Consider the following 16,067-nt stretch of genomic DNA (forward strand, 5'->3'; position numbering starts at 1 on the left):
CCTCTGCCCAGCCTGCTGGCGTTTCTCCGCTTCTCCAAGCCCAAAGCCCGTTCCGAGCCCTGAGGGCAAATGCCCTGCTTGACGCCCCCTGGGCGCTCCCAAGGATTAATAACTCTGTTCAAGTCAGACTTGCCATAGCCTCTTCCTTATCTCAACAGCTGAGGTGCGCAACTGTCCCACCCAAGGGACTCAGTAGAACCTACCTTGTTATTTTATATTTGATTACATTTTTATTTTGTGCATTCTAATTTTTATCCATAATTTTGTAAATTCAATGGAAATAGAGAGGCTCTTGTATCTTTTCTGCTCCCCAGCACATCAGACTACGTGCTGTACAAAACAGATGCCCAACATGCTCTTGGCCCCTTCCCTCAATCTAAAAATCCCTCTTGTATTTCTATTTTCTCCTCTTTCTTCTTCCGTCTAGTCTCTCTCACCCATCCTATAAGGTTTCTGTCATTGGAAGGACTCACGTGTTTAGACTGAGCCCACTCAGATCACCCAAAATAATCTCGATATTTTAAAGTCAGCTGATTAGGAAGCTCAATTCCATTGGTGACATTTATTATTCCTTTTTGCCATGTAATGTTACATACCAGCAGCCCCGGGAGGCATTATTTGAATCCCTATTTTATATATGAGAAGCAAGAGGCACAGAGGATTCATTGACCTTGTGTCTGATCCTGAGCTAGTCAGAGCCAGGACTCAAACCAGCCGGCTGGCCCCAGGGTGTTGCTTCTAACCTCATGCCACATGCTTCCTCCTAAAAGGAATCCGGGCTTTGTGAGTCTTCACAAATTCCCTTTTAAGAGCTCCAGGATTCCCTGTCACAGTGACAGTCTTTTTGAAAATCCCTATTTAACAGGCATGCACTCCATTAATAAAGGAAAAGCATTTGACAATTTACAAAGCTATTTTCAGTTAATCCTCCAAATAACTAAAAAAAGTATTAAGACTATTCTTGTTTAATAGGTGAAAAAAAAAATAACCAAGCCTTGATTAAGTGGTTTCTCCAGGCACCGCAGCTACTAAGTAGTGACAGTAAGAGCAGGCCAGTACCTAAAAGCTGGCGCTAACACGGGGTGGTGGAATCCGCGCAGCTTTGGGGTGTGAGTATCAGATGTGAGGCTGCAAAGCCCGTGACTTGGAAGGGATGGAACGTGGGGCAAGCTCCGGTCCGGGCACAGCCCCCTCTGTGCCAGCGTGCAGGGTGGCCTAGGAAGGAAGGACGGCACTGCTACTGTCCCTCTCCTCCTACCAGGTCACCGTGCTCTTCCCGTCTCCGTCTGCGGCCAGAGTTGATTTTGCCATCACAATTAGATCATGACAGACCCCACTTAGAACCTGCAGCAGCATCCAGCGTCTGTGGACAGAGAACAATTCTGTCCACAGAACAATTTAAAGGGCGACCAGGCCCTTTAAAAGGTGTGTCCTGATCATTTGCTTGGGCATCATCTCTGACCATTTCTTCCTACACACCATGTGTGTCCATCGTGAGTGTTGCTCTGGGCTTGCTCCTCTGACATCTGTGTCACCCGCACCACCACTCCTTCTGGATGCCTTTGCCTTTTCACCCTGGGAAGCTTCGTTCATGTTTAGGGTTTGGTTCGCGTGCAGCCTCCGAGTGTGTTTCCGGGAGACAGGAGACCATTCATTGCTCACGGTCTGTGCAGCCACAGTTCTTTGTGCTGAACTCCTGCTGACTACACTGGCATTCCTGTGCCCTTCTGTCCCTCCCACTAGCCTGTGACAGCCTTGAGGCCAGGACATGTCATCTGACTCACCTTTGTGTAAGTATTAGTTCCTTCTCACCCATCTTTCATGCCCAGTGATAGAGAGGAAGTTCTTGGTACATCTGCATTTTATCAAGTGTTCAACTCTTGCCATGTCAGGGAAAGAGAAAACAGCAACTACTGGGGGCCAGCAAAGCCCCTGTACCCTGTCTGTCTCCCAGGGCCAGGGCACGGCTACACTGTGTTGGAAAACACAGAAAACAAGCTATTCCAATCCTCTCTTGCAGAAAGTCCAAGAAACACTTGAAATTCTAGCTTTCTCTTCTCTCCAGGGAAAGGACCCCCATCGTGCGTGTCTCATTTCTTCATTAACACTCTCCCCTCCCGCCTCCAGGAAAGCTGTGACTCTGTTCCCACCAACGAGTATAAAGTGATTCGGTTCCTTGATGAGAACAGAGGTGCACTTTAAGAGTGCTATCCAGCTGTGGATCGTCACCTCGCTGCAGTTTGCAGTCCTAGTTGCAGGGGCAGCAGGAATGACAGCAATCACCAGTCCAACCAGTCAACCCTCTCGAGTTATGTGTTCCTGGAAAAATTAGTGTTTCTGTTTCCTCTTCTACGGAATGCAGGTAATGGCTATGTTCAACTGAATAAAAAGCACACAGTGATTGTATAGAAACAGGCTGGGGGGAGGGATGAGTGACACAACGCAGGTTAAAATATTCCGCACTGTCCCACGCTAAGCACTCGATAGAGAATAGTCATAGTGACACACTATGTTCATCACAGGGAGATAGATATTCTGGAAAGATTTCCTGGGAATAAGCTGGGGAGGAGTTACTGGCGTGAAGGTGAGCTGGGGCCTGGGGTGGGGGCAGGGCCTCTCGCGCCCAGGCGGCTCCCGGAGGTGCTGACCGGAAGGGCTGAATGGTCCAGGGAGACCTGGCTGAAGAGCAAGTGGCCCTGAGGGAGAGTTTGGGTTCCAACTGTCACATTTTCCCCCATGCTGTTTTGTTACCTTAAAATCATTTCATTGCTGTGAGGCATCGGAATAAAACCTTAAAGTTTTCTCAACAGAGAAAACGCGTTTATATATCAGTTTGCTTTTTGATCATTCCGTGGTGTCCTAGCTCAAGGATTTATACGTGCTTACTGCATGACCCTAAGGGTCTGGTCAGCATTCACTCAGGAATCAACCTCAAGGAAATCTTTATCTCTAGGGCGTCTGAAGTTTGCTTTCTGTGACTTTGTGTGTGAGAGTGGCCCTCCTGCGTGCTGCTTCTTTTTCTGTCAATGGCAAGCTAAGAATCCCAACTTGGAAAATGTGACTATTCATTTGCTTAATTATCACATTAACCAGTGGTCCCCAACCTTTTGGAAGACAATTTTCCAAGGACTGGGGTGGGGGGTGGGCTAGGGAGGCCGACTCAGGCCGTGATGCCAGGGACAGAGCGGCTGTAAATACAGATGCGGGTTTGCTTAGCTTGCCTTCCACTCACCCCCTGCTGTGCACCCCCCCTTTTTTTCCCCGCCCCCTTCCTAAGTTTCACAGAAGACAATTTTTCCACGGACTTGGGGGGGGGGTGCGGCAGAGCTCTTGGACCAGTCTACAACAGGCTGAGGATTAGGGGGTGGGGACCACAGACATAAACCATTTTTTAAACATGGAATCAGTCACTAACAAATCCTTCTGGGCTGTTTCCTTTGTCTGGACTCCCCGTCCACCGGGATTTTTCTGTAGTTTTATGATATACAGCAGTTTCCCTTATCCATGGGGGATACGCTCCAAGACCCCAATGGATGACTGAAACCACCACAGTACTGAACCCTACACATACTAAGTAACAACAAGGTTACTACGTCCAGCTCTTCTGTAAAATAAATACCAACCTGTCATCTCTTTGTAAAATCACATACCTAGCTATATTTTTTTCAAGCATAGTTAAAGAAAAATACCTATTTTCACAAGGAATTTGCACATTCTTTTATCTATTATGTTTAAATCCTAGCAGCAAGAGACTTATCAAAGACTCTATACAGGAAGCTGCAGTGTCTTTCATCTGGCTACAGTTTTTTTCTTTTTTTAAAGTCAAGTTTCTCAAAGATAGGTACAGCTGTAGGATATAAATGGCTTCTGAAGATATATCACACCTGTCCAAAAATGAAAATCATTTTTCATGCCTAGCATTTTCTAACTTTCTGAATTGCTCTGTGAAAGTGTTTTATTCTCATGCTATGAAAGGCAGACAAACCAAAACCAGTGACGGGGAAAAAAAATAACAATTTCTATACAATTACCATATGCTTTATATTAAGGTAGCACTGTGCTCCATATGCTGCTTTTGGGGGGTTCTTTTTTTTTTACTTTTCTGACTTTTGAACTAATGCACAATATAGGAAAGTGGATTATTCAAAGGCACAAGTAGAAGAACAAATGCTGATGCGGCCTTGCTGTAGGACACAGGAAGGGAGTGACAGTCACTGATTCTCTTTCAACTCCAAACTTCTCTTGACTTCTGACCCTGATCATGGACGAGCGGAAGTGGATGACCAGGCCTCTGCTCTACCATCTGGCATTACTAATCTTTTATGAACAGCATTAACTAGAGAAAACATTCACAGAGATCCGTGTTTCCTACTCTGTCACAGCTGATGCTAGGACAACATTGCAGTGGCAAACATTTGTCTCATTATTACACGTTTGTTTATGCAATCACTCACTCATTCACTAATCAACAACACGGCTGAATGTGGCTGGTACTCTCCTAGATACTAGGGACAGAGAGGAACTGCAAGGTGTGGTACTTTTCTTCGGTGAACTCTCAGTCCAATGGGGGACGCATAATAACACGCCCCTGGCAGGGTATGGTTCTCTCTCCCTTTTGTTTCTTACTTCCTTTCCTCGCTCTATTGGAAACGGAAAATTTTAAGCATAACAAATGGAGGTTATGCTATGATTAGTGTTCCCATGATAGAGAGGGGTTTGTTCCGTAGTTATTCCAATTTGAAGAATGACGGTGGCCACCAGGAACAGGAACATTTGGGTGGAAGATTCTCTTCACCGGACCACAAGGAACAGCAGCAGGATGGAGTTGGGGCACGTGGGAGGACAGGGAGGTGGAAAAGAGGAAGACAAGCTCTCCAAGGGACAGAAGGATGTTTCAGACTGCCGTATCTTGTTGGCCTTCTGAACTGAAGATGTAACAAAGACAAGAAACGATTTGCACCATGGCCTAGAATTGGAGCATGCTTGTGATCAACGAGGAGAATGTATGTGTTGTTTTCCCGTATTGGACTCTACCTGTGGGCCCCTCCAGGCACGGCAGGACCAACACAGGGTCACAGCCATTTCTCTAAATTTCCCACCGAGATGAAAATTTGTAACCTCCTGAGCAGATGCTACACTAAACTATGTGGCAAGCATAGTAAAATCAGATTAAGAATCATTAGGGCACATCTGTTAGTTATCAGAAGGTCAGCCATACTAGATAGTATTAGGTTTGGTTGTTTACAATAGAAAACCCAAAATAACAGTGGCCTAAACATAAAGATGTAACTCTCAAGAAAAATGTGTACAGAGCTGGGAAATTCAGTCCTAGTATTTTGTTTCCTTGGTAGCCAGGAGCCTAGGTGCCTACTGTCTTTATGTTCTTCCTTTCTAGAGCTATCCTTTAAATTTAAGGTTACCTCCTGTTCCAAGATGGCTGCTGGAGCGCCAGCCTTTAGGCACAGGGCCAGAAGAAGGAAAGAAGGATTTGAAGCAACTAAAAAAACAGATATCATACCACTGTGTGGAGTATATATGTTTATTACTTTCCATCTTAATTATCATCTTTTTCCATGCTGTCAGTCCTTCCAGGTGTTGCTTCTCGGCCTCTCTGTTCTTCTCATGAGAATGGAGGTGGGGATGATGCTTTTTCAAGATCCATACCATTCTCCTGTCCCCTTATTCTCATTAATGAATTAGCTCACTCATCAAACAGCTACTGAGCACCTATTATATCAAAGGCCCTCTGCTAGTCATAAGAAACACAAAGATGAAAAAATATTCCTACCATAGAAAAGCTTTTCATTTAGTTGTGGAGATATCAAGTGGACATCCTATCTAGTTGTGGAGATATCAAGTGGACATGCTATCTAGTTGTGGAGATATCAAGTGGACATCCTATCTAGTTGTGGAGATATCAAGTGGACATGCTATCTAGTTGTGGAGATATCAAGTGGACATCCTATCTACTTGTGGAGATATCAAGTGGATATGATATCTAGTTGTGGAGATATCAAGTGGGCATGGTATCTAGTTGTGGAGATACCAAGTGGCTATGATATCTAGTTGTGGAGATATCAAGTGGGCATGGTATCTAGTTGTGGAGATACCAAGTGGCCATGCTATCTAGTTGTGGGCATGATATCTAGTTGTGGAGATATCAAGTGGACATGCTATCTAGTTGTGGAGATATCAAGTGGGCATGCTATCTAGTTGTGGGCATGCTATCTAGTTGTGGAGATATCAAGTGGACATGCTATCTAGTTGTGGAGATATCAAGTGGGCATGCTATCTAGTTGTGGGCATGATATCTAGTTGTGGAGATATCAAGTGGACATGCTAACTAGTTGTGGAGATATCAAGTGGGCATGCTATCTAGTTGTGGGCATGCTATCTAGTTGTGGAGATACCAAGTGGACATGCTATCTAGTTGTGGAGATATCAAGTGGACATGATATCTAGTTGTGGGGATACCAAGTGGGCATGCTATCTAGTTGTGGAAATATCAAGTGGACATGATATCTAGTTGTGGAGATATCAAGTGGACATACTACCTAGTTGTGGAGATATCAAGTGGGTATGCTATCTAGTTGTGGAGATATCAAGTGGATGCTATCTAGTTGTGGAGATATCAAGTGGGCATGCTATCTAGTTGTGGACATGCTATCTAGTTGTGGAGATATCAAGTGGACATGCTAACTAGTTGTGGAGATATAAGTGGACATGCTAACTAGTTGTGGAGATATCAAGTGGACATGCTACCTAGTTGTGGAGATACCAAGTGGACATGCTACCTAGTTGTGGAGATACCAAGTGGACATGCTATCTAGTTGTGGAGATATCAAGTGGCCATGCTATCTAGTTGTGGAGATATCAAGTGGCCATGCTACCTAGTTGTGGGCATGATATCTAGTTGTGGAGATACCAAGTGGGCATGCTACCTAGTTGTGGGCATGGTATCTAGTTGTGGAGATACCAAGTGGACATGCTACCTAGTTGTGGGCATGGTATCTAGTTGTGGAGATATCAAGTGGCCATGCTATCTAGTTGTGGAGATATCAAGTGGCCATGCTACCTAGTTGTGGGCATGATATCTAGTTGTGGAGATACCAAGTGGGCATGCTACCTAGTTGTGGGCATGGTATCTAGTTGTGGAGATACCAAGTGGACATGCTATCTAGTTGTGGAAATATCAAGTGGACATGATATCTAGTTGTGGAGATATCAAGTGGACATACTACCTAGTTGTGGAGATATCAAGTGGGTATGCTATCTAGTTGTGGAGATATCAAGTGGACATGCTATCTAGTTGTGGAGATATCAAGTGGGCATGCTATCTAGTTGTGGACATGCTATCTAGTTGTGGAGATATCAAGTGGACATGCTAACTAGTTGTGGAGATATAAGTGGACATGCTAACTAGTTGTGGAGATATCAAGTGGACATGCTACCTAGTTGTGGAGATACCAAGTGGACATGCTATCTAGTTGTGGAGATACCAAGTGGCCATGCTACCTAGTTGTGGAGATATCAAGTGGCCATGCTATCTAGTTGTGGAGATATCAAGTGGCCATGCTACCTAGTTGTGGAGATATCAAGTGGACATGCTACCTAGTTGTGGGCATGATATCTAGTTGTGGAGATATCAAGTGGACATGCTATCTAGTTGTGGAGATACCAAGTGGACATGCTATCTAGTTGTGGAGATATCAGGTGGCGATGCTATCTAGTTATGGAAATATCAAGTGGCCATGCTATCTAGTTGTGGAGATATCAAGTGGACATGCTATCTAGTTATGGAAATATCAAGTGGACATGCTATCTAGTTGTGGAGATATCAAGTGGACATGCTATCTAGTTATGGAAATATCAAGTGGACATGCTATCTAGTTGTGGAGATATCAAGTGGACAAGGTATCTTGTTGTGGAGATACCAAGTGGACATGCTATCTAGTTGTGGGGATACCAAGTGGGCATGCTATCTAGTTGTGGAGATAGCAAGTGGACATGCCGGACTCCAGAGCTGTAGTGGCCCTTCAGAACGGTCCCAAATTGAGACAAGAAGTTGGGTGTGGGCTGCCAGGGAGAGAGAGAGAAGCATAACTGTGGGAGGCAGCTCCCTTCAGCCCCAGGCAGTGCTCCCCAGGGATGCAGCCCTCACTGCCCACACTCCCAACCCCCGCTGCATGAGCCCCTTGGCTCTGAAGAAATATCTGGGTGGCCAACTACAGCTTCCACTAAAACTGGCAATTTAAATAATAAAACATTTAGGAAAGAGTAACTGCCATATAATTTGCATATAAAGGACATTTAATAAATATTTGTTGAATGAATAGGTGGTTATTACCAGGGAAGAATGATAAGCAATGGATTTAAACTCCATCAGAAGGGATTTCAATGAAGCCAAAGAAAAACACAGGTTTATCTTGAGGTTTATCTTTTTTTCATTCTATATATTTTCTTTGACTATCTATCTTGTTAACAGATTGCTCCTATTTCATATTCTGTTTTATGATTGTAATATCTTCTCAGTGTTCTGTGAAAATACTAATTTAGTAATATTACATTCTAGTTTCTAGAAGTTTTCTTATTTTTAAAGAAAATATTTCTCTTTCCATTAAGAATACGTGTGTGATGCACACCACCAGGGGATTGGACATATTGGGGGGGAGGGAGGGGGCAGGGGCAATATTTGTAACCCTAACAATATTTGTACCTCCATAATATGATGAAATAAAAGAATAAAAAAAGAATAAATGACCCCATATTCACTCTAGTAACATTTACTGTATGCCCTGTACTATTGTAAGCATTTACATAAACAATCGTTTAATATTTAAAACATCTCTGTAAGGTAGGGCCTATTATTAGCCCCATTATACAGATAAGGAAACTGAGGCACAGGGTGTAAATTTACTTGCCCAAGATCACACAGCTAATAAGTTAGGGAGTTGGATCCAAATCTAGAAAGACTGACCCTACAGTCTTATGGTAACCTATCTTCCAAATGAGTGGTGCACTTTGGATATCTGTTCATGGTTAAAAATTAAGCACTAATTGGTTAATTCAGGTAGTTGACAGAGATTTTTCTGTGCTTTTGTGTAGAGAGAACAAATCACAATAATAATTTCTAATATGCTTTATTTCCCCCAAATCTCTGACCTTTCTTCTTTCCTTCTCAGTGCAGATTTCTCATACTTCATGGAGAAATAGAAGCCACCGCACATTTTTGTCACCATTACTCTGAGATACTTCTAATAATTATCAAATTAAGAAACAAATTCCTTAACAGTTGTGAATTTGTGGCTTCATCTTAATAGTAATTATTAAACATTTAAAGATAACTTTAATGAATCTACTGATAATGATTGTGTGAGTAATCTATACTTTGAATTCCACCGATGTTTTGTGCCCAAAGTTATAAAGAACATATTTCTATGGTCCTCAGCTGGCAAGATAAATTGAGATATTTTTATATTATAAACAACATATTTCTTTATTCCTAAACTAACGTGATGAATTTTGATCTATAAAAGAGTGTGAAAATCAATACTACATGCTTGACTGTACTTGGCGAGAATTTTGGAGGCATGTTTGTTCTTTTGTTTGTGTTCTGGAAGTGACTCAACCCATTTTTTAAGGACAATTCCAGCTGTCTTTGTCCTTCACAGCAAATAACAGAAATAGTAATGGGTGGGGGGCAGATGGAGAGAAACTGGTTAAGGGGTACCAAAATACAGTTAGATAGAAGAAGTTCTAGTATTTGATAGTACAGTATGGAAATCATAGTTTAAAAGAATTTGTATATTTCAAAATAGCTAGAAGAGAAAAATTGTACTGTTCCCAGCACAAAGAAAAGGTAAATGTTTGAGGCAATCGATCTCTCAATTACTTTGATTTGATAATTACGCATTGTACACAGGTATCAAAATATCACATGTACCTTCCAAAATATGAACAAATATCATATATCAATAAAAATAAATGAAAACAAAAACAGTAATTAATTATTGGGTGATTATGAGAATAAGCCCAGTCCGTACAGGAATGTATTCCATCCTGTGTCCTCATTTTCTGGCACCCAGAGTAGACACTCCAGAAATATTTTTGGTTGGCTCAGCAGAGGCACTACCCACCCTCTCCAGGTGCAGGTGGGTGTCAGGTGTCAGCCCGGGCCGGGCTCTAAGTTCTAAAAAGCATGTCGGCTGACAGTGTGCTTTGATCTTTAGTGGCACAGCCCTGTCTTTGATCAACAGCACGGAACACTGGACCCAGGCCACTGGCAGAGTCTGCCTTTGAACTGTTTGCTGCTCACCTTTTATTGAAAGCTCTTCGCAGAATTATTGAAGAACAAGTGTTTAAAGGACCTGTGGTCGATGCATTCCTGACTGTGACTCTTTCACGGACTGAAAGCTCTGAAATCCCACGCTAGACAAACATACTTAGAGATGTACGTAGGAAATGGTGTGTGTAACCTCACAGGCCCGTGTATTCTTTGAAGTACATATTGAGATATTGAAGGATCCAGTCTGTGATGACCAGTAGGCTTCAGTTTTTGCCACCTCTAATCAGCTGGGAGTGAAGGCCAGGAGCAATGTTTCACATGGACCTGAGACCAGCTGGTTGGAGCAGAAAAGAATTTTCTACCCATCAGCACTCCCTACGTATAGGTGAGGACCGTGTTGGGCCAGGGGCTATGTTTTTGGCATCCCCACTCTGGAAGTTAAGGTGGACTGTCAGCAAGCTGTGTCTGCTGACTGCACACTTTCTAACTTACCCAGAAAATTGCTTCCACTGAGTCGGACTTGGTCATTATGTCCCCAGCTTGTATTAAAGGAAAATTATTAGAAGTTTCCCATGACACTTGTCTTTACTTTTGTTGTCAGAATGTCATAAAAATACTGGCTTCATATCAGAAAAGATGTCCTTGTCAAACCCGGGTGTCAGAAAAATCTTTGCTTCCCTGAAGAATGTTATGCCTACAGGACAAAATATAAATGATATAATGCACAGTTTTCCCTTTTTGCTTTTGCTTTTTGGCTTTTAGGAATATCAGCTTAATGTTAGTAATTATACAGCATGCAATGATGCTAAATTCATCACACAATGATACTACTTTTTTTTTTTTTTTTGAGACAGAGTCTCGCTTTGTTGCCCAGGCTAGAGTGAGTGCCGTGGCGTCAGCCTAGCTCACAGCAACCTCAAACTCCTGGGCTCGAGCGATCCTTCTGCCTCAGCCTCCCGAGTAGCTGGGACTACAGGCATGCGCCACCATGCCCGGCTAATTTTTTATATATATATATCAGTTAGCCAATTAATTTCTTTCTATTTTTATAGTAGAGACGGGGTCTCGCTCTTGCTCAGGCTGGTTTTGAACTCCTGACCTTGAGCAATCCGCCCGCCTCAGCCTCCCAGAGAGCTAGGATTACAGGCGTGAGCCACCGCGCCCGGCGATACTACTTTTTATTTGTATTTCTGTCAGTCCATCACTCTGTTGATCTAGCAGTCCTTATAAGCCACACTAAATCCTTAGTGGAACAAAGCAGAATATATAAAAATTAACTAATATTTCATATATATGTCAATAATATGTATGCCAATATTTTAGATATTCCATGAAGAGCAAAAGCTCTCCTCCTTTGGCTTCAGAAAATTCATTAATTTTACAATTTTAAGACAAGAGTAATAACACATGCTATTAAGAGATTTAAGTAATCTCAGTAACTCAAATACACTGAGTCTTTCATATCCCCTCTCCAGTGTGACTGAATAACTTTTTTCATTAATGATACTTAGCCTTTAATGTTATACTTGCTTAAATAGAGAGAGAAAGAGCACAAAGTTTTAAAATACAAAAGCAATATAAATTCACAATGGTCTTGAGTTTTTCAGCCCACCAAAGTGGCTGCCCGTGACCGTGTTCACCTATTGTCTTCCATCTTTGCCCCTCACTACCTGTCACAGCTCCCGATTCAAATGCGGGAGAGAGGTGGCTGGAGAGCAGCAGACACGGCAAAGCTTGTGTGCGTTCTCTGGAGAAGCTTCTGAGGGAGATTCTGAGAACCACAACAGATGAACTGGGAGGTTTGTGGCAGTCACCGCCAAGGAAGGCTTAACCCTTACACAGATCTTTGCAATTCTTTAATTCTGAATTCTTTAGACCCATGAGGATCTATTGCTCCAATTCATTTTAAAGCACATTGGTTTCAAAACCTGCAAGAGTGTTAACCGACTTAAGGAACTTGTTCCTCAAGCTCTGTGTACATGGATGAGCTTGGTAGACACAGTGTGAGGCTTCTGCATCAGCGTTCTCGTGGGAGGAGGAAGGCAGAGGGACCTGCGCTCCCTCTGGTCGGTGACTCAGTACCTGCATGATTTCCAGAAAGTTGTTTTGTCGATCTCTAAGTCTCAGTTTCCTCACATATAAAGTAGGGATAACAAGAGTATCCAACTCTCAGACTCACTGTGCAGACTCAATGCAGAATCTTAACATAAAGTGCATGGACTGTTATTAAATGTTCAATAAATATTAATTCCTTCCCTTCACTTTTCAACCCCTCATCTCCCTAGCAATATTTTCAGATGATCAAGAGGAGGTGAGAATTTCCAGTTTTATTTACACCAAAGATCGCATTTCAGTAGTCAAAATAAAAGTGACCATATCGTCTAAACAAACGAGTCAGTCCCATGGTCTGAGAATAGGACAGAATGATAATAATAATAAAATAAAAATAATTAAATCTCTGTATCCTTCACTAGCTCCTCTTTCTCTCTCCCACAGGGTATCAAGATAAAGAAAGTGTACAAAACTTAGGAACTTAGTGCAGGGGTTGTGTCTGTTTTGTTCATTGAAATATCCCAAGTGTTTAGGATCCTTATATAGATTTGGTGCTCAATAAATATTTGATAAATAGAATAGTGAGAAAGAAAACAGGAATGTTCTGGAATACCCTGATTTTTCTGGAGTTCAGGGCTAAAAAAAAGTCTTTAATTTTGTACTGTAGAAAAAAGGTGCTAGATCCTCATTCATTTTCCTTAAGCACATGTCAAAAAAGTGCCCCAAAACAAAAACCAAAAAACTACCAGTAAACTGCTTCCGTAACCCATGTAAGCATAGGTTACAAATAAAGCAAAGAGTGGCCCTGTTGAAGCTGCTGTTTCTTGCAAAGCCCCTCTAGTTTGGAGGCCTCTCAACCTCTCCTGACCCAGCCTACACCTCAGTATAAGGTACAACAGCTGAGACTGGAGGAAGTTGGTCATTTGCATTGTAGAACAAGACTCACGGGTGGAATGGTTTGCCAGTTATCAACGCTTGCTTTGGTCATTGGAGAACCAATCTACAATTGTCTACTTAAAGCCTAATGTGCTGTGCCATTTTCTTCCCCCAGGGAGTTGGGTCAACCGAGAAGGATTTAATTGGAAACATTGTTCTGGACCAGTTAATGTGTCATGTGGCTCTGAAACTAGCCCACAGCATCGATCTTACCACTCTCTTTACGCATGATCTGGACATGGAAGATCACTCCTATGCCTTAAGTTAGGTTGCAGAGTTTTTAGAGAAAACAAGAGTTTTCTTGTTTTTTGAGGCTTGGCATCTGATAAGCAGTGGATGGTCTGGTAACCAAAACCACAGTGTTTCTCTGGATGCCAACAGGGATGTTGGAAACAGTAGCAGGAACTGCGAAGACTGGCAGTGACAGGTGATGCCCTGGCGTTTACTCTGGCTTAGCTTGGTTTCCCTGGAGGTTTGCCTGTGAGATGGAAGCATGTGAGAAATTCCACTGAGGGGTGTTCTGGGAAGAAATCACCATTACAGTAGTGAAGGAAGACAGATTTGGGAGGGGGAAAATGCCGGACTCCAGAGCTGGAGTGGCCCTTCAGATCGGTCCCAAATTGAGACAAGAGGTTGGGTGTGGGCTGCCAGGGAGAGAGACAGAAGAATAACTGTGGGAGGCAGCTCCCTTCAACCCCAGGCAGTGCTCCCCAGGGATGCAGCCCTCACTGCCCACACTCTCAACCCCCGCTCCATGAGCACCTTGGCTCTGAAGAAATATCTGGGTGGCCAACTACAGCTTCCACTAAAACTGGCAATTTATTCATATGTTTGTTGGCCATTTTTCTGTCTTCTTTAGAAAAGTTTCTGTTCAAGTCCTTTGCCCACTTTTTAATGGGGTTATTTGATTTTTTCTTCTTGATTTTCGTGAGTTCTAAGTATATTCTAGTTATCAGTCCCTTATCGGATGCATAGGATGCAAAAATTTTCTCCCATTCTGTAGGTTGTCTGTTTAAATGAGATATCACTTAACCCCAGTGAGAATGGCCTTTATCAAAAAATCTCCAAACAATAAATGCTGGCGTGGTTGCGGAGAGAGAGGAATACTCTTACACTGCTGGTGGGACTGCAAACTAGTTCAACCTCTGTGGAAAGCAATATGGAGATACCTTAAAGCGATACAAGTGAATCTACCATTTGATCCAGCAATCCCATTGCTGGGCATCTACCCAAATGATCCAATGACACTCTACAAAAAAGACACCTGCACTCGAATGTTTATAGCAGCACAATTCATAATTGCAAGGCTGTGGAAACAGCCCAAGTGCCCATCAATCCAAGAATGGATTAATAAAATGTGGTATATGTATACCATGGAGTACTATTCAGCTCTAAGAAACAACAGTGATATAGCACATCTTATATTTTCCTGGTTAGAGCTGGAACCCATACTACTAAGTGAAGTATCCCAAGAATGGAAAAACAAGCACCAGATATACTCTTCAGCAAACTGGTATTAACTGAGTAGAACCTAAGTGGACACATAGGTACTACAGTAATAGGATATTGGGCAGGTGGGAGGGGGGAGGGGGCGGGTATATACATACATAAGGAGTGAGATGTGCACCATCTGGGGGATGGTCATGATGGAGACTCAGACTTTTGGGGGGAGGGGGGGAAATGGGCATTTATTGAAACCTTAAAATCTGTACCCCCATAATATGCTGAAATAAAACAAACAAACAAACAAAAAAAAACCTGGCAATTTAAATAATACAACATGTAGGAGAGAGTAACTGCCATATAATTTGCATATAAAGGACATTTAATAATATTTGTTGAATGAATGAATAAGTGGTTATTACGAGGGAAGAATGATAAGCAATGGATTTAAACTCCATCAGAAGGGATTTCAATGAAGCCAAAGAAAAACACAGAATTATAATAAACCACTGAGAGCAAAAGATTTTCCAGTCTAGATATCCATACTGTGACTTTGTCACTTGATTTAATCATTAAGATTATTCAGATTCTGAATTTATTAAGCCTTAGGGCAAATGTAGAGGGAAAAGATCAAAAAGGGAGTCTGATTTGGGGAATCAAGATTTGACGAGTGAGGGTCCCCCACTCAGTGTCAAAGTAAGAGTTTGATAGAAAAATTTAAGGCTTTAAGAAGGAAATAATTAGTCTACGTGAAGCAGCTGAAAGAAGTGAAAAACATCATTGATTGGATCTTTCCAAAATTAACGGCTCTTCCTGCTTGGAGCCCTTTCAGCTAAGGTAATCATCTGAAGTTCTTTGTGAAGGTCATTTCTGGGCACAGTCTATTCTGCTCAACCTAATGATCCAGTACCTCTGTCTCTGAGTGCTGGGACATACTTACTTTGCAGCCAGCAATTTAATCACAAAGACATTTTCCTGACATTATGCATTCCTGCATTAGAAGATGCCCCTCACCTTATGAAGTTATATAAATTAGATGCCTGCAATGCATCAGCTTTATCCAGGGACTTCTATGTTAATTTCGAAGATGCTTTGCTTTCTTTTTCAGTGGTCTTCAAATCAAAGTAGATTCTAACACTCAGCCCATAAGCATTTCTGTCCCTTGTGATTTATCTGATTAATATAAATAAATATTTATATATATTTAGGGGATCTAATTGTTATGCAGAAGAGTAAATCTTTTCTAGAAATAAAGAGTCCTTTTAATTTTTAATGTGTAAATGTGTATTTTCCAGATATACCTGTTTAACTCTTCCATTCAACACCATTGGGGAAGAATATTCTGTCTACA

General features: G+C 42.2%; 1 protein-coding gene and 1 long non-coding RNA gene across 8 annotated transcripts in view; one reads left to right on the forward strand and one right to left on the reverse strand.

Annotated features, from left to right (window-relative positions):
- The window catches only part of DLGAP1 (DLG associated protein 1), an 882,341-nt gene that overhangs the window by 461,397 nt on the left and 404,877 nt on the right, over positions 1 to 16,067 (reverse strand). The gene's annotated exons all lie outside the window — the stretch shown is intronic.
- LOC105860881 (uncharacterized) overlaps positions 1 to 16,067 on the forward strand; it is a 48,583-nt gene that overhangs the window by 12,641 nt on the left and 19,875 nt on the right. The gene's annotated exons all lie outside the window — the stretch shown is intronic.

The sequence above is a fragment of the Microcebus murinus genome, chromosome 17 (assembly GCF_040939455.1).
Source record: "Microcebus murinus isolate Inina chromosome 17, M.murinus_Inina_mat1.0, whole genome shotgun sequence".
In the NCBI taxonomy this organism is placed as follows: domain Eukaryota; kingdom Metazoa; phylum Chordata; class Mammalia; order Primates; family Cheirogaleidae; genus Microcebus; species Microcebus murinus.